The sequence below is a fragment of the Oncorhynchus gorbuscha genome, unplaced genomic scaffold, assembly GCF_021184085.1.
Source record: "Oncorhynchus gorbuscha isolate QuinsamMale2020 ecotype Even-year unplaced genomic scaffold, OgorEven_v1.0 Un_scaffold_2063, whole genome shotgun sequence".
NCBI classification, from domain to species: domain Eukaryota; kingdom Metazoa; phylum Chordata; class Actinopteri; order Salmoniformes; family Salmonidae; genus Oncorhynchus; species Oncorhynchus gorbuscha.
In genome coordinates this window covers 9124-36829 of record NW_025746662.1, presented here as the reverse complement: position 1 = coordinate 36829, position 27706 = coordinate 9124, and the positions used below count along the sequence as shown (strand labels likewise).

At 42.9% G+C, this 27706-nt stretch overlaps 1 pseudogene; it reads left to right on the top strand.

The window, feature by feature from the left end:
- Positions 1-1132: 1132 nt before the first annotated feature.
- On the top strand, positions 1133-27623 carry LOC124024906 (annotated as a pseudogene).
- The last annotated feature ends 83 nt before the right edge of the window (positions 27624-27706 follow it).

Below are 27706 nucleotides of genomic sequence, written 5' to 3'. Positions count from 1 at the left end.
ATTACTGTCGAAGGAATTATTTTGTTGAAAAACTATATTTTTGTATTTTAGTCCCAAAATCTTTTGCATGTCAGCGGTGAAGCGAATTGTCAGTTGCCACATCATGATGATGATGCGTTTTGAGACAGTTTGCTACAGCAGGAACATAATCCTGCAGCAACAGGAAATGTGAATGATTATGTGGATTTCATACATTTTCCGTAAGGGAAAATCAAGTCTGAAATTTCTGTCTGAAAAGTGGAAATTACAAACATCAGAAGCATTTTTAAAACTTCAAATGAACTACAAGTTGTATATTTCCTGTAGGAAAGTTCTCTTGCAACAGGGTGATCAGATTAAGATCTTACATCTGTATCCTGTCCACCACAATAAGTTGCCATCAAATACAGGGAAAGGAATCAAGTTTCCAGAAACAAAGTCTTCCTGACTGGGCTAATGTGCCCTCTTCCCTCTGTGTGGACAGCCAGTGCTATCTTTATGCTGCTAAGGGCACCTTTCTCCAGCACACTGTCAACAATAGAGGCCTTCATGTTGTTGATGCTCTATTTGATGGTTGTAACTTATCACTGTTCAAAATAGCTTTTCACACCAAGAGTGCAGTGAGAGTGCAGTCACCAATGTGCAGTGAGAGGTAAAAATGGGATTAGGAGTGAGTGAAACTCAAGCCTAGACGTTTGGTGAGTATTATAGCAACACAAGGTGTCAGTGGTCTGTGTTGAAACAGGTAGAATAATGCAGACATTTAATGAAGTGATAAAGCCAGAGAAGTCTGTGTTTGGAGGATATATTGGCATGGGCAAAGTTGGCAAACCGTGCTAATATATCCTCCAAACACCGGCTTCGAGGGCATTATTGCTTATTTAAATATACAACGGGTTAAAGAACATATTCAAATAATGATTGACATATTTTCATTAAAAAAATATTCTGATGTATTTATTCATATTCACATAATAACACATGCTATTTAAAATATTACACAACTCTTCAGTGTCCTTATTCATTTATCAGGAAAATATTTTGTTTTCTAATAGCTGTACTCATATTTACTCTGTTGGGGAAAACATACTTACTGATATGATGTTATTTTGGTATCTTTTGGGGTTACTGCCATCCGAGGCCCTTACATCAGTATATTATGACTGAATTCAAATTTGGCAAAAATACAGGCCATTTTGACCTGTTATTTAGTTGTTAAAACTACTTGGGGTTGGAGGAGGGGTGAGAAGCTCGCTCATCCTCTCTCTTCTGTGAGACTCAGAGCATGTGATGAACAACCGACTTCTTCAGGCCATTCGCAGATGTGTTGCCTCAACTCCAGGGAATTAACAGCTGACCTCACAGCTGTCTGCTCTGCGCCGGGCGTAAAGGTAATTCATGATATTAATATGCTAAATCAAAGATTATGGTTTTTGTAGCATACGTGATTTCATTTCCATGCAGCGTATTTTTCTCTAGAAAAGTAAGTACAAGAAAATGTATAAACATGAATTAGAAAATCTATTCAGAAGTTGCTTTTTAAATCAATCTGGTGATATATTCTGGTTGACTAGACTGACCGCTGGCTGCACTCACAGTAAAACGATGTTAAGATGAGGGGTCAGTCTAGTCAACCGGGCTAATCTGGTCCACCCTGTGGAGTAAGTGGACATTTATCAGGGGTGTCAATGTATCCTTATGTTGTGTTAGCTTGGGTACATGGGTGATAAACCCATATTCTCACTAGTTTTGGTTACTTTACAGGGACCATATTCTCACTAGTTTTGGTTACTTTACAGGGACCATATTCTCACTAGTTTTGGTTACTTTACAGGGGCCATATTCTCACTAGTTTTGGTTACTTTACAGGGACCATATTCTCACTAGTTTTGGTTACTTTACAGGGGCCATATTCTCACTAGTTTTGGTTACTTTACAGGGACCATCTCTGTGTTGCTGTAGAGTACTGGTTCATATTCTCCATAACCATGGACCTGACCGCGCTTTCAGACGACGAGGCCAAGCACGTCTGGGAGGTCATACAGAGAGACTTCACCCTCAGGAAGATAGAAGAAGAGAGACTGGGGTAGGTCACTTTTCAAAAAGGTTCAATATCATATTTCAGAGGTTTAGTGAGAAAATATTAAATTGAATCAATGTTGAAGGGTGGAAGGCTTGGATGTGTTTTTCAATAGCATATCTGACATAACAAACCCCTTGTCTGTATGTGACATATAAAATCATGAAGTCTTACGCTGACAGCATTTAGGACTCTACAACATTGGATACTTATTGTCTGTCTTTTATCTGAATGCCAACACTATAGATTCCATACGAGTCGATCACACTGAGGTCCTCAGCGAACTATATATTAGCCATATGTTTTCCACTGTGTGTGTGTGTGTGTGTGTGTGTGTGTGTGTGTGTGTGTGTGTGTGTGTGTGTGTGTGTGTGTGTGTGTGTGTGTGTGTGTGTGTGTGTGTGTGTGTGTGTGTGTGTGTGTGTGTGTGTGTGTGTGTGTGTGTGTGTGTGTGTGTGTGTGTGTGTGTAAGTGTGTGTGTGTAAGTGTAAGTGTGTTCAGGCTTCTGGAATGTAAGTGTGAAACAGGCCTGCTGTTGTGAGTCAGCTCATCACAGTGATCATGGCTTAGTCACAAGGCCCGTTCTGCCTGTACTGTGTCCCAGGGAAAACAAGTTGCCAAGAGGCCTATTCTCTCTGGGACACAAAGACTCCTCTGTCTGTCTTCCTCATCTTGTCATACTTTTAAAGGAAAACAGACTTCCTGCCAGACATCACTTTATTTTATTCACAAACTGTCAGAAGGACATTGTGTTAAATGTTCTCGATAAGTTATGTAATGTAGTCCCTGCTGAAACTGACCAGAACAGAATGGTACATTATAAGTGTGATTCTGCATGCATGATTCCACAGAGCCAATTTTAAACTGATTTATTATAATCCCTGGAGTTAACAGGGACTTAATGTTATCTTCTTAATGCTATATACTAATCTACTGTATACTGATTTAATGCTATATACTAATCTACTGTATAATGATTTAATGCTATATATTCATCTACTGTATAATGATTTAATGCTATATACTAATCTACTGTATACTGATTTAATGCTATATATTAATCTACTGTATAATGATTTAATGCTATATATTCATCTACTGTATACTGATTTAATGCTATATACTAATCTACTGTATAATGATTTAATGCTATATACTAATCTACTGTATAATGATTTAATGCTATATACTAATCTACTGTATAATGATTTAATGCTATATACTAATCTACTGTATAATGATTTAATGCTATATATTAATCTACTGTATAATGATTTAATGCTATATATTAATCTACTGTATAATGATTTAATGCTAATATTCATCTACTGTATACTGATTTAATGCTATATACTAATCTACTGTATAATGATTTAATGCTATATATTAATCTACTGTATAATGATTTAATGCTATATATTAATCTACTTTATAATGATTTCATGCTATATACTAATATACTGTATAATGATTTAATGCTATATACTAATCTACTGTATAATGATTTAATGCTATATATTAATCTACTTTATAATGATTTCATGCTTTTTTTGTTAGTCTATTTGCGTTGTTTGTAACTTATTTCTTGACTTATTTTATACATAATGTTGCTGCTACAATGTCTTATGACTGAAAATAACTTCTAGACAACAGGACTGCGATTACTCACCACGGACTGGCAGAATCCTTTTTTCCCTTTCACGACGCCTGGTTATACGATGTACCGGCAGGATAGAACAGTGGTGTCTGGTAAGACAAGGGGCGGCGGACTATGTATTTTTGTAAATAACAGCTGGTGCACGATATCTAAGGAAGTCTTGAGCTATTGCTTTCCTGAGGTAGAGTTTCTCATGATACGCTGTAGACCACACTACCCACCAAGAGAGATTTCATCTGTATTCGTCGTAGTTGTTTACATACCACCACAGTCAGAGGCTGGCACTAAGACAGCATTGAATGAGCTGTATTCCGCCATAAGCAAACAAGAAAACACTCACCCAGAGGCCGCGCTCCTAGCAGCCGGGGACTTTAATGCAGGGAAACTTAAATCCGTTTTACCAAATTTGTATCAGCATGTTAAATGTGCAAACAGAGGAAAAATAACAATAAAGTGGTCAGATGAAGCAGATGCTAAGCTACAGCACTGTTTTGCTAGCACAGACTGGAATGTGTTCCGGGATTCCTCCGATGGCATTGAGGAGTACACCACATCAGTCACTGGCTTCATCAATAAGTGCATCGATGACTTCATCCCCACAGTGACCGTACGTAAATACGCCAACCAGAAGCCATGTATTTCAGGCAGCATCCGCACTAAGCTAAAGGCTAGAGCTGCCGCTTTCAAGGAGCGGGACTCTAACCCTGAAGCGTATAAGAAATCCTGCTATGGCCTCTGACGAACCATCAAACAGGAAAAGCGTCAATACAGGACTGAGATCAAATCGTACTACACCGGATCGTCGCTCGTCGGATGTGGCAGGGCTTGCAAACCATTACAGACTACAAAGGGAAGCACAGCCGAGAGCTGCCCAATGACACAAGCCTACCAGACGAGCTAAACTACTTCTATGCTCGATTTAGGCAAATAACACTGAAACATGCATGAGAGCACCAGCTGTTCCGGAAGACTGTGTGATCACGCACTCCGCAGCCGACGTGAGTAAGACCTTTAAACAGATCAATATTCACAAGGACGTGTACTGCAAGCATGCGCTGACCCACTGGCAAGTGTCTTCACTGACATTTTCAACCTCTCCCTGTCTGAGTCTGTAATACCAACATTTTTTAAGCAGACCACCATAGTGCCTGTGCCCAAGAACACTAAGGTAACCTGCCTAAATGACTACCAACCCGTAGCACTCACTTCTGAAGCCATGAAGTGCTTTGAAAGGCTGGTCATGGCTCACATCAATACCATCATCCCAGAAACACTAGACCCACTCCAATTTGCATACCGCCCCAACAGATCCACAGATGATGCAATCTCTATTGCACTCCACAATGCCCTTTCCCACCTGGACAAAAGGAACACCTATGTGTTTCCAAGATGGCGTAGCAATCAGATGTCTTTGTCCTCGTCTTGTCATGTCCCGTGTATATATATTTATATTTTTTTCTTTGCATATATTTTCTTTTTTTCTAAACCTCAACTTCAAAATACTCTCCTGCAACACGCCTCACCCAATTTGGTGTGGATCTGCTTTGTTTCTAAAGTATTTTTTCTTTACTTCTGAACCGGAATCCCCCAACAGAAGCAGCCAGCTAACTAACTACTAGCTAGTAGTCAGCTAACCACTGCTAGTGGTCATCAGCTAACCTATAGCTCGGAAAACTCTCGGCAGTTTGCACAACTCGATTCAAACCAGAGCATAACGGACCTATTTTCTCTCCATATCCCCGGATTCAAGCTCTGAATGGAACCCTACTAATCCATCACGACTGGTCTATCGACGTAACCGCACGAGGAGGCTATAACAGACTTCCTCCGTCATGACGTCCCTCTAAGGCCTTCTGCTAGCTTGCTAGCCCCCGGCCTGCTATCTGTCTGAATCGCCGTCTCTCCAGCCAGCCTATCTACTCACTGGACTCCTATGATCACTCGGCTATGCATGCCTCTCCCTAATGTCAATATGCCTTGTCCATTGATGTTCTGGTTACTGATTATTGTCTTATTTCACTGTAGAGCCTCTAGCCCTGCTCAACATGCCTTAGCCAACCCTTTAGTTCCACCTCCCACACATGCGGTGACGTCAGCTGGTTTAAATGTTTCTAGAGACAATATCTCTCTCATCATCACTCAATGCCTAGGTTTACCTCCAACGTATTCACATCCTACCATACCATTGACGGTACATTATGCCTTGAATCTATTCTATCGCGCCCAGAAACCTGCTCCTTTTACTCTCTGTTCCGAACATACTAGACGACCAGTTCTTATAGCCTTTAGCCTCTGTTCCTCTGCTGATGTAGAGGTTAATCCAGGCCCTGCAGTGCCTAGCTCCACTCCTATTCCCCAGGTGCTCTCATTTGTTGACTTCTGTAACCACAAAAGCCTTGGTTTCATGCATGTTAACATTAGAAGCCTCCTCCCTGAGTTTGTTTTATTCACTGCTTTAGCACACTCTGCCAACCTGGATGTCCCAGCCGTGTCTGAATCGTGGCTTAGGAAGACCACCAAAAACACTGACATTTCCATCCCTAACTATAACATTTTCAGACAAGATAGACCTGCCAAAGGGGGCAGAGTTGCAATCGACTGCAGAGATAGCCTGCAGAGTTCTGTCTTACTATCCAGGTCTGTACCCAAACAATTCGAGCTTCTACTTTTAAAAATCCACCTTTCTAGAAACAAGTATCTCACCATTGCCACTTGCTATAGACCACCCTCTGCCCCAGCTGTGCCCTGGACACCATATGTGAACTGTTTGCCCCCCATCCATCTTCAGAGTTTGTGCTGCTAGGTGACCTAAACTGGGACATGCTTAACACACCGACCATCCTACAATCTAAGCTTGATGCCCTCAATCTCACACAAATTATCAGTGAACCTACCAGGTACAACCCCAAATCCGTAAACACGGGCACCCTCATAGATATCATCCTAACCAACTTGCCCTCCAAATACACCTCTGCTGTTTTTAACTAAGATCCCAGCGATTACTGCCTCATTGCCTGCATCCGTAATTGGTCAGAGGTCAAATGACCACCCCTCATCACTGTCAAACGCTCCCTAAAACACTTCTGCAAGCAGGCCTTTCCAATCGAACTGGCCCCGGGTATCCTGGAAGGATATTGATCTCATCCCGCCAGTAGAGGATGCCTAGTTATTCGATAAAAGTGCCTTCCTCACCATCTTAAATACACATGCTCCATTCAAAAAAATGTAGAACCAGGAACAGATATAGCCCTTGGTTCACTTCAGGCGTGACTGCCCTCGACCAGCACAAAAAACATCCTGTGGTGTACTGCATTAGCATCGAACAGCCCCCCGTGATATGCAACTTTTCAGGGAAGTTAGGAACCAATATACCCAGGCAGTTAGGAAAGCTAAGGCTAGCTTTTCAAACAGAAATTTGCATCCTGTAGCACAAACTCAAAAAACGTTCTGGGACACTGTAAAGTCCATGGAGAATAAGAGCACCTCCTCCCAGCTGCCCACTGCACTGAGGCTAGGAAACTCTGTCACCACCGATAAATCCACTATAATTGAGAATTTCAATAAGCATTTTTCTACGGCTGGCCATGCTTTCCACCTGGCTACCCCTACCCCTGTCAACTGCCCTGCACCCCCCACAGCAACACTCCCAAGCCTCCCCATTTCTCCTTCACCCAAATCCAGATAGGTGATGTTCTGAAAGAGCTGCAAAATATGGACCCCTACAAATCAGCCGGGCTAGACAATCTGGATCCTCTCTTTGTACAATTATCTGCCAAAATGATTGCAACCCCTATTACTAGGCTGTTCAACCTCTCTTTCGTATCGTCTGAGATTCCCAAAGATTGGAAAGTTGCCGCGATCTTCCCCCTCTTCAAAAGGGGAGACACTCTAGACCCAAACTGCTGCAGACATATATCTATCCTACTCTGCCTTTCTAAGGTCTTCGAAAGCCAAGTTAACAAACAGATTACCGATCATTTTGAGTCCCACCATACCTTCTCCGCTATGCAATCTGGTTTCAGAGCTGGTCATGGTTGCACCTCAGCCACGCTCAAGGTCATTAAATTATATCATAACCGCCATCCATAAATGACATTACTATGCAGCCGTATTCATCGACCTGGCCAAGGCTTTCGACTCTGTCAATCACCACATTCTTATCGGCAGACTCAACAGCCTTGGTTTCTCAAATGACTGCCTCGCCTGGTTCACCAACTACTTTCATTGTGTCAGTGTGTCAAATCAGAGGGCCTGTTGTCCGGACCTCTGGCAGTCTCTATGGGGTGCCACAGGGTTCAATTCTCGGGCCGACTCTCTTCTCTGTATACATAAATGATGTCGCTCTTGCTGCTGGTGAGTCTCTGATCCACCTCTACGCAGACTACACCATTCTGTATACTTCTGGCTCTTCTTTGGACACTGTGTTAACTAACCTCCAGATGAGCTTCAATGCCATACAACTCTCCTTCCGTGGCCTCCAACTGCTTTTAATTGCAAGTAAAACTAAATGCATGCTCTTCAACCGATCGCTGCCCGCACCTGCCCGCCCGTCCAGCATCACTACTCTGGATGGTTCTGACTTAGACTATGTCGACAAGTACAAATACCTAGGTGTCTGGCTAGACTGTAAACTCTCCTTCCTGACTCACATTAAGCATCTCCAATCCGAAATTAAATCTAGAATAGGCTTCCTATTTTGCAACAAAGCATTCTTCACTCATGCTGCCCCAAAGCCAATTCCCCTTTGGCCGCCTTTCCTTCCAGTTCTCTGCTGCCAATGACTGGAACAAACTGCAAAAATCATTGAAGGTGAAGACTCATATCTCCGTCACTAGTTTTAAGCACCAGTTGTCAGAGCAGCTCACAGATCCCTGCACCTGTATTGCTTGCCTCACTTCTAGGGAGTTTTTCCTAGCCACCGTGCTTCTACATCTGCATTGCTTGCTGTTTGGGGTTTTAGGCTGGATTTCTGTACAGCACATTGAGATATCAGCTGATGTACGAAGGGCTATATAAATACATTTGATTTGATTTGATTTTATCTGTAAATAACCCATCCAACTACCTCATCCCCTTACTGTATTTATTTATCTTGCTCCTTGCACCCCAGTATCTCCTCTTGCACATTCATCTTCTGCACATCTGTCACTCCAGAGTTTTATTGGTATATTTTAATTACTTCGCCACTATGGCCTATTTATTGTCTTAACTTGCCTCATTTGCACACACTGTATATAGACTTTTTCTACTGTATTATTGACTGAATGTTTTTTTATTCCACTTGTAACTCTGTGTTGTTGTATGTGTCAAACTATTTTGCTTTATCTTGGCCAGGTCGCAGTTGTAAATGAGAAATTGTTCTCAACTAGCCTACCTGGTTAAATAAAGATGAAATAAATCAAATCAAATAAAAATGTGAGAATGTTATTCATTGACTACAGCTCAGCACTCAACACCGTCGTGACCTCAAAGCTCATCAATAAGCTAAGGACCCTGGGACTAAACACCTAAACACCACCTCTGCAACTGGATCCTGGAGACTCCTGAATATCTAGTCAAATGGCTATTTGCATTGCCCCCCCCCCCTTACACCACGGCTACTCTCTGTTGTCATCTATGCACAGTCCCTTTAATATCTCTACCTACATATACATACTTCCTCAACTAACCAGTGCCCCCGCACATTGACTCTGTATCGGTACCTCCTTGTATATAATCTGGCTATTGTTATTTTACTGCTGCTTTTGTTATTTTACTTACTCTTTAATGACGTGTTACTTTAACTCTTATTTTTATCTGTATTTTGTTTAAACTGCATTGTTGGTTAGGGGCTCGTAAGTAAGCATTTCACTGTAAGCTCAAGTACACCTGTTGTATTCGGCGCAAGTGACTAATAGAATTAGATTTTACTTGATATATACTAATATACTGTATAATGATTTCATCACTTCTCTATCCCCTCCCCTCCTCCTTCTCCTCTCCTCTTCTTCCCCCTCTCTCCCCTCTTCTCCGCTCTTCTCCTCCTCCCTCCCCTCCTCCTTCTCCTCTCCTCTTCTTCCCCTCCTCTCCCCTCCTCTCCCCTCTTCTCCGCTCTTCTCCTCCTCCCCTCCCCTCCCCTCCCCCCTCTCCTCTAGGGACCTAAAGACTAAGATAGAGAAGGAGGACACTAAGATTGAGCTGCTGGGTACTCAGACCACCCTGGTAGACTCTCACTGTATCCGCTGTCTGCAGCCCTTTAAGTTCCTGGTCAACAGTAAGCGACAGTGCATAGACTGTAAGATGTACACCTGCAAGGCATGCAGCCGCTACAACAAGAAGGATCACGGCTGGGTGTGCGACCCCTGTCGTATGACAAGGTGGGGGCCGTGGGTGTCAGGGCATCCTGAACACACAGCATTAAGAGATTCTCCTGAACACATAGTAATAACAGATGAGTTTGGAAACATTTGCAATCGTGTTTGACTGACCAGGTCTTGAACCCAGATCGTCTGTATCATTATGAAGCTTCAGGCAGTCAGAGAAGAGGGCCAACTCTTAAAAGGCTAGTGATAATATATAGTTAGAGAAGAGGGCCAACTCTTAGAAGGATAGTGATAATATATAGTTAGAGAAGAGGGCCAACTCTTAGAAGGATAGTGATAATATATAGTTAGAGAAGAGGGCCAACTCTTAAAAGGCTAGTGATAATATATAGTTAGAGAAGAGGGCCAACTCTTAAAAGGCTAGTGATAATATATAGTTAGAGAAGAGGGCCAACTCTTAAAAGGCTAGTGATAATATATAGTTAGAGAAGAGGGCCAACTCTTAAAAGGCTAGTGATAATATATAGTTAGAGAAGAGGGCCAACTCTTAAAAGGCTAGTGATAATATATAGTTAGAGAAGAGGGCCAACTCTTAGAAGGATAGTGATAATATATAGTTAGAGAAGAGGGCCAACTCTTAAAAGACTAGTGATAATATATAGTTAGAGAAGAGGGCCAACTCTTAAAAGGCTAGTGATAATATATAGTTAGAGAAGAGGGCCAACTCTTAAAAGGCTAGTGATAATATATATTTAGAGAAGAGGGCCAACTCTTAGAAGGATAGTGATAATATATAGTTAGAGATGAGGGCCAACTCTTAAAAGGCTAGTGATAATATATAGTTAGAGAAGAGGGCCAACTCTTAAAAGGCTAGTGATAATATATAGTTAGAGAAGGGCCAACTCTTAAAAGGCTAGTGATAATATATAGTTAGAGAAGAGGGCCAACTCTTAGAAGGATAGTGATTATATATAGTTAGAGAAGAGGGGCCAACTCTTAAAAGGCTAGTGATAATATATAGTTAGAGAAGAGGGCCAACTCTTAGAAGGATAGTGATAATATATAGTTAGAGAAGAGGGCCAACTCTTAAAAGGCTAGTGATAATATATAGTTAGAGAAGAGGGCCAACTCTTAGAAGGATAGTGATAATATATAGTTAGAGAAGAGGGCCAACTCTTAGAAGGATAGTGATAATATATAGTTAGAGAAGAGGGCCAACTCTTAGAAGGATAGTGATAATATATAGTTAGAGAAGAGGGCCAACTCTTAGAAGGATAGTGATAATATATAGTTAGAGAAGAGGGCCAACTCTTAGAAGGATAGTGATAATATATAGTTAGAGAAGAGGGCCAACTCTTAGAAGGATAGTGATAATATATAGTTAGAGAAGAGGGCCAACTCTTAGAAGGCTAGTGATAATATATAGTTAGAGAAGAGGGCCAACTCTTAAAAGGCTAGTGATAATATATAGTTAGAGAAGAGGGCCAACTCTTAGAAGGATAGTGATAATATATAGTTAGAGAAGAGGGCCAACTCTTAGAAGGATAGTGATAATATATAGTTAGAGAAGAGGGCCAACTCTTAGAAGGCTAGTGATAATATATAGTTAGAGAAGAGGGCCAACTCTTAAAAGGATAGTGATAATATATAGTCAGAGAAGAGGGCCAACTCTTAGAAGGATAGTGATAATATATAGTTAGAGAAGAGGGCCAACTCTTAGAAGGCTAGTGATAATATATAGTCAGAGAAGAGGGCCAACTCTTAGAAGGATAGTGATAATATATAGTTAGAGAAGAGGGCCAACTCTTAGAAGGATAGTGATAATATATAGTTAGAGAAGAGGGCCAACTCTTAGAAGGATAGTGATAATATATAGTTAGAGAGAGGGCCAACTCTTAGAAGGATAGTGATAATATATAGTTAGAGAAGAGGGCCAACTCTTAGAAGGATAGTGATAATATATAGTTAGAGAAGAGGGCCAACTCTTAGAAGGATAGTGATAATATATAGTTAGAGAGAGGGCCAACTCTTAGAAGGCTAGTGATAATATATAGTCAGAGAAGAGGGCCAACTCTTAGAAGGATAGTGATAATATATAGTTAGAGAAGAGGGCCAACTCTTAGAAGGATAGTGATAATATATAGTTAGAGAAGAGGGCCAACTCTTAGAAGGATAGTGATAATATATAGTTAGAGAAGAGGGCCAACTCTTAGAAGGATAGTGATAATATATAGTTAGAGAAGAGGGCCAACTCTTAGAAGGATAGTGATAATATATAGTTAGAGAAGAGGGCCAACTCTTAAAAGGCTAGTGATAATATATAGTTAGAGAAGAGGGCCAACTCTTAGAAGGATAGTGATAATATATAGTTAGAGAAGAGGGCCAACTCTTAAAAGGCTAGTGATAATATATAGTTAGAGAAGAGGGCCAACTCTTAGAAGGATAGTGATAATATATAGTTAGAGAAGAGGGCCAACTCTTAGAAGGATAGTGATAATATATAGTTAGAGAAGAGGGCGAACTCTTAGAAGGCTAGTGATAATATATAGTTAAGAAGAGGGCCAACTCTTAGAAGGATAGTGATAATATATAGTTAGAGAAGAGGGCCAACTCTTAAAAGGCTAGTGATAATATATAGTTAGAGAAGAGGGCCAACTCTTAGAAGGATAGTGATAATATATAGTTATAGAGAATAGAGCCAAGAGTCCTGTTCAGGTGACATGGTCAGGAAACTATTCTAGCTCTATAGGGGTTCATATATATTCCATTGATGATGGGGTTCATATTGAGACTGGAGTGACTCTCCTAGCTCTATGGGGTTCATATTGAGACTGAAGTGAAGTAATATATGGGGTTCATCTGGATAGTGACTCTAGCTCTATGGGGTTCATATTGAGACTGGAGTGACTCTCCCTAGCTCTATGGGGTTCATATTGAGACTGGAGTGACTCTCCTAGCTCTATGGGGTTCATATTGAGACTGGAGTGACTCTCCCTAGCTCTAGAAGGTTCATATTGAGACTGGAGTGGCTCTCTAGCTCTATGGGGTTCATATTGAGACTGGAGTGACTCTCCTAGCTCTATGGGGTTCATATTGAGAGACTCTCCTAGGGGGTTCATATTGAGACTGGAGTGACTCTCCTAGCTCTATGGGGTTCATATTGAGACTGGAGTGACTCTCCTAGCTCTATGGGGTTCATATTGAGACTGGAGTGACTCTCCCTAGCTCTATGGGGTTCATATTGAGACTGGAGTGACTCTCCCTAGCTCTATGGGGTTCATATTGAGACTGGGTGACTCTCCTAGCTCTATGGGGTTCATATTGAGACTGGAGTGACTCTCCTAGCTCTATGGGGTTCATATTGAGACTGGAAGTCTATGGGGTTCATATTGAGACTGGAGTGACTCCTCTAGCATATTGAGACTGGAGTGGGGTTCATATTGAGACTGGAGTGACTCTCCTAGCTCTATGGGGTTCATATTGAGACTGGAGTGACTCTCCTAGCTCTATGGGGTTCATATTGAGACTGGAGTGACTCTCCTAGCTCTATGGGGTTCATATTGAGACTGGAGTGACTCTCCTAGCTCTATGGGGTTCATATTGAGACTGGAGTGACTCTCCTAGCTCTATGGGGTTCATATTGAGACTGGAGTGACTCTCCTAGCTCTATGGGGTTCATATTGAGACTGGGGTTCATATTGAGACTGGGTGACTCTCCTAGCTCTATGGGGTTCATATTGAGACTGGAGTGACTCTCCTAGCTCTATGGGGTTCATATTGAGACTGGAGTGACTCTCCTAGCTCTATGGGGTTCATATTGAGACTGGGTGACTCTCCTAGCTCTATGGGGTTCATATTGAGACTGGGTGACTCTCCCTAGCTCTATGGGGTTCATATTGAGACTGAAGTGACTCTCCTAGCTCTATGGGGTTCATATTGAGACTGGAGTGACTCTCCTAGCTCTATGGGGTTCATATTGAGACTGGAGTGACTCTCCTAGCTCTATGGGGTTCATATTGAGACTGGAGTGACTCTCCTAGCTCTATGGGGTTCATATTGAGACTGGAGTGACTCTCCTAGCTCTATGGGGTTCATATTGAGACTGGAGTGACTCTCCTAGCTCTATGGGGTTCATATTGAGACTGGAGTGACTCTCCTAGCTCTATGGGGTTCATATTGAGACTGGAGTGACTCTCCTAGCTCTATGGGGTTCATATTGAGACTGGATTGACTCTCCTAGCTCTATGGGGGTTCATATTGAGACTGGAGTCTCTCTAGCTCTATGATTGAGACTGAAGTGACTCTCCTAGCTCTATCTATAGGGTTCATATTGAGACTGGAGTGACTCTCCTAGCTCTATGGGGTTCATATTGAGACTGGAGTGACTCTCCCTAGCTCTATGGGGTTCATATTGAGACTGGAGTGACTCTCCTAGCTCTATGGGGTTCATATTGAGACTGAAGTGACTCTCCTAGCTCTATGGGGTTCATATTGAGACTGAAGTGACTCTCCTAGCTCTATGGGTTCATATTGAGACTGAAGTGACTCTCCTAGCTCCATGGGGTTCATATTGAGACTGGAGTGACTCTCCTAGCTCTATGGGGTTCATATTGAGACTGGAGTGACTCTCCTAGCTCTATGGGGTTCATATTGAGACTGGAGTGACTCTCCTAGCTCTATGGGGTTCATATTGAGACTGAAGTGACTCTCCTAGCTCTATGGGGTTCATATTGAGACTGAAGTGACTCTCCTAGCTCCATTTCATATTGAGACTGGAGTGACTCTCCTAGCTCTATGGGGTTCATATTGAGACTGGAGTGACTCTCCCTAGCTCTATGGGGTTCATATTGAGACTGGAGTGACTCTCTAGCTCTATGGGGTTCATATTGAGACTGAAGTGACTCTCCTAGCTCTATGGGGTTCATATTGAGACTGGAGTGACTCTACTAGCTCTATGGGGTTCATATTGAGACTGGAGTGACTCTCCTAGCTCTATGGGGTTCATATTGAGACTGAAGTGACTCTCCTAGCTCTATGGGGTTCATATTGAGACTGGAGTGACTCTCCAAGCTCTATGGGGTTCATATTGAGACTGAAGTGACTCTCCTAGCTCTATGGGGTTCATATTGAGACTGAAGTGACTCTCCTAGCTCTATCGGGTTCATATTGAGACTGGAGTGACTCTCCTAGCTCTATGGGGTTCATATTGAGACTGAAGTGACTCTCCTAGCTCTATGGGGTTCATATTGAGACTGAAGTGACTCTTGTGTTTACCTTGCAGGGTCCTGAAAATTGGAACAGTGGGATGGTACCATGACAACGTGCGCACCCGTTTCAAGCGCTTCGGCAGTGCCAAGGTGATGAAGTCTCTTTACAAGCGACTCAATGGAGAGGGTGGGTTCTTTTTGTTTGATTATTGATTCATTGTGCATACTTCTAAATGTAATCACATGTTACAGTTGTGGTTGTTGTTGAGAGTGTCCAAGTGTCACATTTTGGTCACCAAATGATCAGGAGTGTGACACATGGCTGGCTGTAATGAAGAGTCACATGGTAGGGCCTGTAATTGACACCGGGGTGACACAGCCATGCTATGATGACATATGGTCACCACTGGCAGCTGGTGGGAGGAGCTATAAGAGGACGGGCTCATTGTAAACAGAATGGTATCAAACACATTAAACATATGGAAACCACATGTTTGACTCCGTTCCATTGATTCCATTCCAGCCATTACAATGAGCCTGTCCTCCTATAGCTCCTCCCACCAGCCTCCACTAATGGTTACATGTAGCGTTCTAGAACTGGGAACAGTGTTCTAGAACTGAGTGACTGTTGTCTGTTCTGTATTCTAACAGTCCTCTTGACCCAGACCTCACATAGGACGAAGAGATGATTTGAAGTACAGTACCAGTCAAAAGTTTGGACACACCAACTCATTCAAGGGTTTTTCTTTATTTTGACTATTTTCTACATTGTAGAATAGTGAAGACATCAAAACTATGAAATAATCTAGAATCATGTAGTAACCAAAAAGTGTTAAACAAATCAAAATACATTTTCGATTCTTGCCTTGAAGACAGCTTTGCACACTCTTGGCAGCTTTGCACACTCTCAACCAGCTTCACCTGGAATGCTTTTCCAACAGTCTTGAAGGAGTTCCCACATATGCTGAGCACTTGTTGGCTGCTTTTCCTTCACTCTGCGGTCCAACTCATCCCAAACCATTTCAATTCGGTTGAGGTCAGGTGATTGTGGAGGCCAGGTCATCTGATGCAGCACTCCATCACTCTCCTTCTTGGTCAAATGGAGGTGTGTTTTGGGTCATTGTCCTGTTGAAAAGCAAATGATGGTGCCACAAAGGGCAAACCAAATGGGATGGCGTATTGCTGCAGACTGCTGTGGTAGCCATGCTGGTTAAGTGTGCCTTGATCATCCATTCATCCAGATCATCCAGATCATCCATTCACCTAGTCTGCGTCTCATAAAGACGTGGCGATTGGAACCAAAAATCTCACATTTGGATTCAACAGACCAAAGGACAGATTTCCAACGGTCTAATGTTCAGTGCTCATGTTTCTTGGCCCAAGCAAGTCTCTTCTTATTATTGATATCTTTTAGTAGGGGTTTCTTTGCAGCAATTCGACCATGAAGGCCTGATTCACGCAGTCTCCTCTGAACAGTTGATGTTGAGATGTGTCTGTTACTTGAAGTCTGTGAAGCATTTATTTGGGCTGCAATTTCTGAGGCTGTTAACTCTAATGAACATATCCTCTGCAGCAGAGGTAACTCTGGATCTTCCTTTCCTGTGGCGGTCGTCATGAGAGCCAGTTTCATCATAGCGCTTAATGGTTTCTGTGACTGCACTTGAAGAAACTTTCAAAGTTCTTGAAATGTTCCGGGTTGACTGACCTTCATGTCCTAAAGTAATGATGTCCTCTCGTTTCTCGTTGCTTATTTAAGCTGTTCTTTCCATAATATGGACTTGGTCTTTTACCAAATAGGGCTTCTGTATACCACCTCTACCTTGTCAGAACACAACTGATTGGCTCAAATGCATTAAGAAGGAAAGTAATTCCACAAATGAACTTTTAACAAGGAACCCTGTTCATTGAAATGTATTCAGGTTACTACCTCATGAAGCTGGTTGAGAGAATGCCAAGAGTGTGCAAAGCTGTCATCAAGGCAAAGGGTGGCAACTGAAGAATCTCAAATATAAAATATATTTTGATTCCATATGTGTTATTTTATAGTTTTGATGTCTTCACTATTATTGTAATATGTATAAAATAGTAAAAATAAAGATCTTGGAATGAGCAGGTGACTGGTACTGTCTATATAACTATTAATAACAGAATATCACTTCTCTCTGTCTGCACAGGCGCCCGTCGTGACAGTGACACACAAAGCATGCCTGATTTCCGCAGTAAGTAGAATAGACGAAGGCAATGGGAAAAATATATCAATATTTCAACACCTGAAAACTGCTTAACCCTGTGGTACTTTTGCATATCATAGTGGAGTTGACAACACCAGCATAAGCACTATGATATGCAAACGTAACAAGGGGTTACACAATTTGAGAAGAAAAGAAGTCACCCCTTCTTCTCCCTCTCTCCCCTGTAGATGACAGGTACAATGGTCATGATGAGGACTATGCAGAAGCAGAAGCTCAGCGATACAAAATGGTAAACAGTTTCTCCTCTCAATATCGTTCTGGAGAAACTGGATATCATATCCCAGACTCACCACTTCTCTTTATGTCTCCATCCTGTTGTTCTGTCAGATGCGAAAGAACAAGCGCCTGCTCTCTGTTCATCCCATGGACTTGGATGTGGATATAGAAGAGTATTTTCCACCCCACTCTCGCACTCACTCTCGTCGACAATCCTACCAGGTAGACGGACAAAACAGTCCTGGTTTCTACTAGCCAAAAGTAGTGTATTGTGGGAATAGGGGTTATTTAAGGTTGTGATGGTTATGTCACCTACAGCAGATCCAGGAGGAGCGAGGTGGTGGTCACCGGGGTGACATGGAGTTCATGGATTCCATGCAGCAGCAACAACACCGCATGAACCGTAGGAAGAGCCTGGATAGGTACAACATGCGCCCTGGTAAGCAACAAGCACACACACACTCCCACACAAACACAGACATTAAATCAGAGCTGGTTAGTTTGCGATGTAATGGCATTACAATACTAAAACAACAGTAATCTCACGCCAAACCGACATTTTGTAATATAACCTGAGCTAAAGCGATGGTCCTCAAACCGATGGGCAGTATGGGATGGTGCGTGCCCGCTCCCTATCCAAGATCAGCTCCTCTATGAACCGCCAACACTATGTGGACACGTCAGAAGAGGAGGAGGGAGGCGCAACACCATGTACCAGACCCCCTATCGCCGACGCCCTTCCTACAGCCGAGTTGGCTCTCACGAGAACCTGCAGGCCCCAACACAACAACCGGTAGGATGTGTGTTGGTGTTGTGTGTGTGTGTGTGAGAAGGAGAGAATGAAATAGAGCTGAAACAGAGATGAGACAGATGACGTCTCTCTCCACTATTAAACTACCCTGACATGAGACAGATGACATCTCTCTCCACTATTAAACTACCCTGACATGAGACAGATGACGTCCTCTCCACTATTAAACTACCCTGACATGAGACAGATGACGTCTCTCTCCACTATTAAACTACCCTGTCTGACATGAGACAGATCGTCTCTCCCACTATTAAATACCCTGACATGAGACAGATGACTATCTCTCCACTATTAAACTACCCTGACATGAGACAGATGAGCGTCTCTCTCCACTATTAAACTACCCTGACATGAGACAGATGACGTCTCTCCACTCTCTGACTTGAGACAGATGACGTCTCTCTCCACTTTAAACTACCCTGACATGAGACAGATGGCGTCTCTCTTCACTATTAAACTACCCTGACATGAGACAGATGACGTCTCTCCCCACTATTAAACTACCTGACATGAGACAGATGAGTCTCTCTCCACTATTAAATTACCTGACATGAGACAGATGACGTCTCTCTCCACTATTAAACTACCCTGACATGAGACAGATGACGTCTCTCTTCACTATTAAACTACCCTGACATGAGACAGATGACGTCTCTCTCCACTATTAAACTACCCTGACTTGAAACTCTCTCTCCACTATTAAACCCCTGACATGAGACAGATGACGTTTCTCTCCACTATTAAATTACCCTGACATGAGACAGATGACGTCTCTCTCCACTATTAAACTACCCTGACATGAGACAGATGACGTCTCTCTCCACTATTAAACTACCCTGACATGAGACAGATGACATCTCTCTCTTCACTATTAAACTACCCTGACATGAGACAGATGACGTCTCTCCACTATTAAACTACCCTGACATGAGACAGATGACATCTCTCTCCACTATTAAACTACCCTGACCATAGAAAATGAGCCACATTAACTGAGAAACAAGGGTGGGCTTGTCCTTCCACTCAAGCCTGGGAAGATGGATTTCAAACACTGTTGGGCTGATTTACATTGTACATGTATTTATTGGAAGTTTTGTGTCTCAAGTGATGCATGCTGGGGTTTTTAGTGGATTGAACTTCAGAGAGCAGAACAAAGACAACTTTGTTTCTTGATTTGGATAATTAAAGATTTTTTAAATTTGTATTTTATTTTATTTTACCTTTATTTAATTAACCAGGAAGGCAAGTTGAGATCAAGTTCTCATTTACAATTGCGACCAGGCCAAGATAAAGCAAAGCAGTTCGACACATACAACAACACAGAGTTACACGTGGAGTAAAACAAACATACAGTCAATAATACAGTAGAAACAAGTCTATATACGAGCAAATGAGGTGAGATAAGGGAGGTAAAAATAAAAAGGCCACGGTGGCGAAGTAAATACAATATAGCAATTAAAAACACTGGATTTGCAGTAGGTGAATGTGCAAAGTAGAAATACTGGGGTGCAAGGGAGCAAAATAAATAAATAAATACAGTAGGGGGTGAGGTAATTGTTTGGGCTATTTATAGATGGGCTATGTACAGGTGCAGTGATCTGTGAGCTGCTCTGACAGCTGGTGCTTAAAGCTAGTGAGGGAGATAAGTGTTTCCAGTTTCAGAGATTTGTGTAGTTCATTCCAGTCATTGGCAGCAGAGAACTGGAAGGAGAGGCGGCCAAAGGGGGAATTGGCCCTGGGGGTGACCAGTGAAATACACCTGCTGGAGCACATGCTACGGGTGGGTGCTGCTATGGTGACCAGCGAGCTGAAATAAGGCGGGACTTTACCTAGCAGTGTCTTGTAGATGACCTGGAACCAGAGGGTTTGGCGACAGGTATGATGCGAGGGCCAGCCAACGAGAGCGAACAGGTCGCAGTGGTGGGTAGTGTATGGGGCTTTGGTGACAAAACGGATGGCACTGTGATAGACTGCATCCAATTTGTTGAGTAGGGTGTTGGAGGTTATTTTGTAAATGACATCGCCAAAGTCGAGGATCGGTAGGATGGTCAGTTTTACAAGGGTATGTTTGGCAGCATGAGTGAAGGATGCTTTGTTGCAAAATAGGAAGCTAATTCTAGATTTAACTTTGGATTGGAGATGTTTGATGTGAGTCTGAAAGGAGAGTTTACAGTCTAACCAGACACCTAGGTATTTGTAGTTGTCCACATATTCTAAGTCAGAACCGTCCAGAGTAGTGATGCTGTATGGGCGGGCAGGTGTAGGCAGCCATCGGTTGAAGAGCATGCATTTATTTTTACTTATATTTAAGAGCAGTTAGAGGCTACGGAAGGAGAGTTGTATGGCATTGAAGCTCACCTGGAGGGTAGTTAACACAGTGTCCAAGAAGGGCACACTGAACTCTATAGGAAAAGTAGTTGGTGAACCAGGCGAGGCAATCATTTGAGAAACTGAGGCTGTTGAGTCTGCTGATGAGGATGTGGTGATTGACAGAGTCGAAAGCCTTGGCCAGGTCAATGAATACGGCTGCACAGTATTGTTTCTTATCGATGGCGGTTATGATGTCGTTTAGGACCTTGGCGTGACTGAGGTGCACCCAGCTCTGAAACCAGATTGCATAGCAGAGAAGGTGCGGTGGGATTCAAAATGGTCGGTAATCTGTTAACTTGGCTTTTCGAAGACCTTAGAAAGGCAGGGTAGGATAGATATAGGTCTGTAGCAGTTTGGGTCAAAAGTGTCCCCCCTTTGAATAGGGGATGACCGCAGCTGTTTTCCAATCTTTGGGAATCTCAGACGACACGAAAGAGAAGTTAAACAGGCTAGTAATAGGGGTGGCAATAATTTTGGCAGATCATTTTAGAAAGAAAGGTCCATATTGTCTAGCCCGGCTGATTTGTAGGGGTCCAGATTTTGCAGCTCTTTCAGAACATCAGCTGACTGGATTTGGGAGAAGAGAAATGGGAAGGCTTGGGCGAGTTGCTGTGCTGGGTGCAGTGCTGTTAACCGGGGTAGCGGTAGCCAGGTGGACAGCATGGCCAGACATAGAAAAATGCTTATTGAAATTCTCAATTATGGTGGATTTATCGGGCGGTGACAGAGTTTTCTATCCTCAGTGCAATGGGCAGCTGGGAGGAGGTGCTCTTATTCTCCATGGAATTTACAGTGTCCCAGAACCTTTTTGAGTTTGTGTTGCAGGAAGCAAATTTCTGCTTGAAAAAGCTAGCCTTGGCTTTTCTATGCCTGTGTATATTGGTTTCTTACTTCACCGAAAAGTTGCATATCACGAGGGCTGTTTGATGCTAATGCAGAACGCCACAGGATGTTTTGTGCTGGTTAGGGCAGTCAGGTCTGCAGAGAACCAAGGGCTATATCTGTTCCTGGTTCTACATTTTTGAATGGGGCATGCTTATTTGAGATGGTAGAAAGGCATTTTGAAAGAATAACCAGGCATCCTCTAACTGAAGGGATGAGGTCAATATCCTTCCAGGATACCCCGGCCAGGTCGATTAGAAAGGCATGCTTGCTGAAGTGTTTCAGGGAGCGTTTGACAGTGATGAGTGGAGGTCGTTTGACCACTGACCTATTACGGTGTCTTTGTAGGGCAAGTTGGTTAGGTTGATATCTATGAGGGTGCCCGTGTTTATGGTTTTGGGGTTGTACCTGGTAGGTTCATTGATAATTTGTGTGAGATTGATGGCAACAAGCTTAGACTGTAGGATGTAGAATAGGGTGTCTCTCCTGTCATTTTGTATTGGTCTCACCTCACTTGGTCTCACCTCACTCCTCTCCTGTCATTTCGTATTGGTCTCACCTCACTTGGTCTCACCTCACTCCTCTCCTGTCATTTTGTATTGGTCTCACCTCACTTGGTCTCACCTCACTCCTCTCCTGTCATTTTGTATTGGTCTCACCTCACTTGGTCTCACCTCACTCCTCTCCTGTCATTTCGTATTGGTCTCACCTCACTTGGTCTCACCTCACTCCTCTCCTGTCATTTTGTATTGGTCTCACCTCACTTGGTCTCACCTCACTCCTCTCCTGTCATTGTGATACAGGTCAACGCGCTAAACAAGCGAATGTCAGCCATAGAGAGTCTCCTGAACCGGCTGGAGTCCAAGATGACTCTACCCCCCGACGATGAGGTAAGAAAGGGTTAAAAACCTTACTACTGCTCTCCTAACAGAGCTTCTTATTGCTTATTGCCTAACCCTTTCTTGGAATAATCATATTAGAGAGAATCACAGCTGTTCATCAAAGGGTAACTTGTTAGCTAACTCTGGCCTTAACCTGTTGTTGCCCAACTAGAGTTGGGACATAAGCAATTCAACTCCTAAACATTCAAGTCTTAAACTGACGAGAACCTAGATGGAACTGACCCCAACCCTGTTTCTGTCCACCTGGAATAAAGTCAAGAAAACTGCCCAGAACAGAGTTCACTGGAGATGCACTGTTGAGGCTCGAGGTTCCAATAGCAGCAAAATGGAAAATAGTCTAGTAGTCAATCCTGTTTGTATCCACAGGAGACGCCCCCGACCGCTGCACAGATAGAGGAGGAGAGCTGAGGAGGAAGCTGAGGCGAGCTGGCAGGGAACATCAGTGTTCCGTCCTCCGACGAGGAAGCAGGAGGGGGAAGAAGACCCCCTTTATTAAAGAGGGCCGCTGTGAAGAGTAACCTCCCAGTCCTCCCCTAGAGCCCCTCAGTTCCTCCAGCGATGAGGGCCCACCGAAACTCAGCAGGTGAATTTTGGGGGTCCTGTTACCCTGTTACATCTCAGACACACACCAAAAAGCTGTAGCGGAGGTGATAGGATCAACCACTGATGTGTATAAACCCTGGATTGCTGATGCTATGTAATGGCCAATGAGATGTTTTCAAGCCCCTGCTCCATATTGGGACTCTTCCATGGGAGAACTACATGGAGAACTACTTAGGAGAACTCCATGGGAGAACTACAGGAGAACTACATAACTACATGGAGAACTACATGGGAGAACTACTTAGGAGAACTACATGGGAGAACTACATAGGAGAACTACATGGAGAACTACATTAGGAGAACTACATGGGAGAACTACTTAGGAGAACTCCATGGGAGAACTACATGGAGAACTACATGGGAGAACTACATGGAGAACTACATGAACTACACAGGAGAACTACATGGGAGAACTACATGGGAGAACTACATGGGAGAACTACATAGGAGAACTACATGGGAGAACTACATGGAACTACATGGGAGAACTACATAACTACATGGGAGAACTCCATGGGAGAACTACATGGGATAACTACTTAGGAGAACTCCATGGGAGAACTACATGGGAGAACTCCACTACATAGGGAGAACTACTTAGGAGAACTCCATGGGAGAACTACATAGGAGAACTACATGGGAGAACTACATGAACTACATAGGAGAACTACTTGGGAGAACTCCATAGGAGAAAACTACATGGGAGAACTACATGGGAGAACTACATGGGAGGAGAACTACATGGGAAAACTACATGGAGAACTACATTACTTAGGAGAACTCCATAGGAAAACTGGGAGAACTACATGGAACTACATGAGAACTACATTACATGGGAGAACTACATAGGAGAACTACATGAGAACTCCATGGGGAAAACTACATAGGGAGAACTACATGGGAGAACTACATAGGAGAACTACATGGGAGAACTACATAGGAGAACTACTTAGGGAGAACTCCATGGAAAACTACATAGGAGAACTACATGGGAGAACTACATAGGAGAACTACTTAGGAGAACTCCATGGGAAAACTACATGGGAGAACTACATAGGAGAACTACTTAGGAGAACTCCATGGGAAAACTACATAGGAGAACTACATAGGAGAACTACATAACATGGATAACTACTTAGGAGAACTCCATAGGAAAACTACATAGGAGAACTACATAGGAGAACCACATAGGAGAACCACATAGGAGAACTAATTAGGAGAACTACATAGGAAAACTACATAGGAGAACTACATAGGAGAACCACATAGGAGAACCACATAGGAGAACCACATAGGAGAACTAAATAGGAGAACTACATAGGAGAACTACTTAGGAGAACTCCATAGGAAAACTACATAGGAGAACTACATAGGAGAACTACATAGGAGAACTCCATAGGAGAACTCTTCCATGGGAATGAATGGAATTCTACAGTATTTCAATAAAATGTATCAAGAACAAAATAACATGTATTTAGGTATTTCTTTGTTGTAGTGGGGACAATATCATTAGTACAACAACAACAATAAACATTTTAAGGAATACATTTTGTATTTTTATGTTCAGTTCACATGAAATAAATGTGTTTTGTTTTTGTATTTTTTTACCCCTTTTTCTCCCCAATTGTTGGTAAGTCTTGTCCCATCGTTGCAACTCCCCTACGGACTTGAGAGGTGAAGGTCGAGAGCCATGCGTCCTCCGAAACTTCGACCATGCCAAGCTGCACTGCTTCTTGACATACTGCTTGCTTAACCCGCCACAATGAGTCACGAGACGCAATGGAACAATGACATCCCGGCCTGCCAAACCCTCCCTGAACCCGGACGACTGAGCCAATTGTGCGCCGCCTTATGGGTCTCCCAGTCACGGCCGGCTGCAACACAGCCTGGGATTGATCCCGGGTCTGTAGTGACGCCTCAGCATTGTGATGCAGTTCCTTAGACAGCTGCGACACTTGGGAGGCCCCACATAATGTCATTTAAACGTATGCATTAAAGTGTCTGTAATAGAATATACTTGTCAAAAACCAATGTAGACATTAATAAATGCAGGGGAGTACCAAAATGGCCGTATGGTGGCATCAAAACAACACCCCCTGTCAGTCATCTAGGGTTTACATCATTGGCTCCAACCAGGGACCTCTCGTACGCAGAGCTAACATCTTAAAACAATCCCTATCACTCTTTCTAGCACTAATACTCACACTTGTCTTTTCTCACTCGCACTTCAGCACTTTGCTGATAGCTGCTTTACTGAGGAAAAGTTGGACTTACTATGACTGTGATATGTGGTTGCACCAACCGTCAGTCCCTCTGGATAAGAGTCTCTTGCTAAATGACCGCAATGTCAATGTAAATGTCTTCACCATTAGACCAAGACAAAATTCTTGTGGTCTCAGGGTGACATGTGGAGCTAGCAAGTCTCAGGCAGGGCTACCTGATCACGAAAGTGTGATTCCAAATCACCTCCGCTACATATAGGAGACGTTAGGTACTTTCCCACCGGCTAATTTCTGTTCCCTTACATGGCTTTCAGAGATCCACCGCGGCGGCCCTCTGTGACATCACCAAAGAGTTTCTAAGAACCATTAATGCCGCTGAAAGCGCATGAGCAGTACTTCCCCTCAATAACGTCTAATGACAGCCCTATGATAACTGACGTGGCTGACGTAAGGAAAGCAGCTGAGTCTTACAGAGAACTTGAGGAAAATGTAAGCTTAAAAATCACACTCTTTTCCTCCTAAGCAATCATAATCCAATCAAAATAGCTGTGTGTCAAGTGTAGGTCTGGAGCCTTTTGTTTAAAGCATGCGAAGAGACGTCTTGTGTTGTCTTAAAGCAGAGATTCGCTTTGTATTCCAAGCAGTCTGGAAACTGTTAGCTTGCTAATGGTGTTTGGTTAGCAGCTCGTCTGTAAGGGTACATTTGTGGTGGTTGTCCTGTGCCCTGTTCCAGGTGTACATGACCTCAGGCAAGTCCTTTGATCTGGAGAAGAAGCTGAGGCATCTGGAGCAGAGTGCCAAGAACCGCTTCGGAGGGGCCACAGACTCGGGCTGTCTGACCTGGAGGACGTGGTGGCTCTGACTGCACATCGGGTCCAGAGCACTGAGAGTGAGGTAGGTGACGAGGCTCTACTGCGGATTCTACTGAGCAGGCTTTCTACTCAACAGGGATGTGCTGTATGGACTGAAAAGCACACTGTGAACTGTAGATTTCAAGAACCATTGTGGCCTACAGAGACGCATGAAGAAATAACAATAAAACACAAGAGCTCGTTTAGTTGATCTATTATTTTCAGATAACTTGTTTTCCTTCAGAAGGGGTGTAATTTGTACTTTCTGTCTTTTCCTTCTCTCTTAGGTGTCTGATTTGGAGAACAAACTTGCTGCTCTAAGGGCCTCAGGGAAGAAAAAGGTGAGTATGTTGTGCAGTTCAATAATTCTCTTCAGACCCTCTTGGCTTGCTTTGATGCTTATTGTTGTCGCATGCTGTTGTCTAAAACAACTATTCTATCTGACAGATATCAGGTTCACAGAACAGGAAAAGGTTTAACCAAGACTTCCCCACAAGTAAGGCCCAAAGCATATTGTGATGCCCCTAATATGTTGTCTTTCAGTCCTGACCAACTGTGCTTATGACCATCTCCTCTTGTTTCCACCATCAGAACCCAGCAACGGCTCAGGATCCCTACGGAAATCCAATCACATGTAGAATGACTGTACGACGAATACGCCCAATGAAACTGTCTGTATTGTCTTAGTTACTGAAATATACCTTCAACCTTATCTGTCACTGATCCACTGTATATCTGATGTAAATCTCATATTCACATTGTTACAGTATGTTAATGGTATAACCACACCCACAATGCACAGTAGTTCTGTGCTGTAAAAACAGGCTACACCATAGCTGTGTTCAATGCAAAAACAACCCTGGTTTACTGCCTGAAAGTCATACGCATTATAAAGTATCCTCTCAGTCTCAATGTCTCTGATGTCTAAACTCATGAAATGCTCTGATGTGATTGGTCAAAAGGGCAATTTGTGGGGAAAAGATATCAGAATTGGGCTTCCTGCTGCAAAACAGTCTAAGTTTCCTGATTTAAAAGATGAATCTGTGCCATATAGGCTACCAATATTCAAGCAGAGGCCAAGGTGACTTTCTGTGTTAAAATGGAGTTTGATTAGTGAACACTGGTAAAGTGGTAGTTACTGTAGACTATCATGACCTAGTCTAATAATGACCTTTTGGGTTGCATGGGATTCTGGGAAACAAGCACCACGACTTACTATCTTACATCACCAACTGTGTTACATTCAAATAACAGAGTGTCTGTTACATATTGTCTTAGTACATATCTTTCTGAAAAAAGTGAAATGTTGTCTTGACACTGACCAGACAAATATGATATGAAATAACAAGTTATCTAGTCTGGATAATGATCT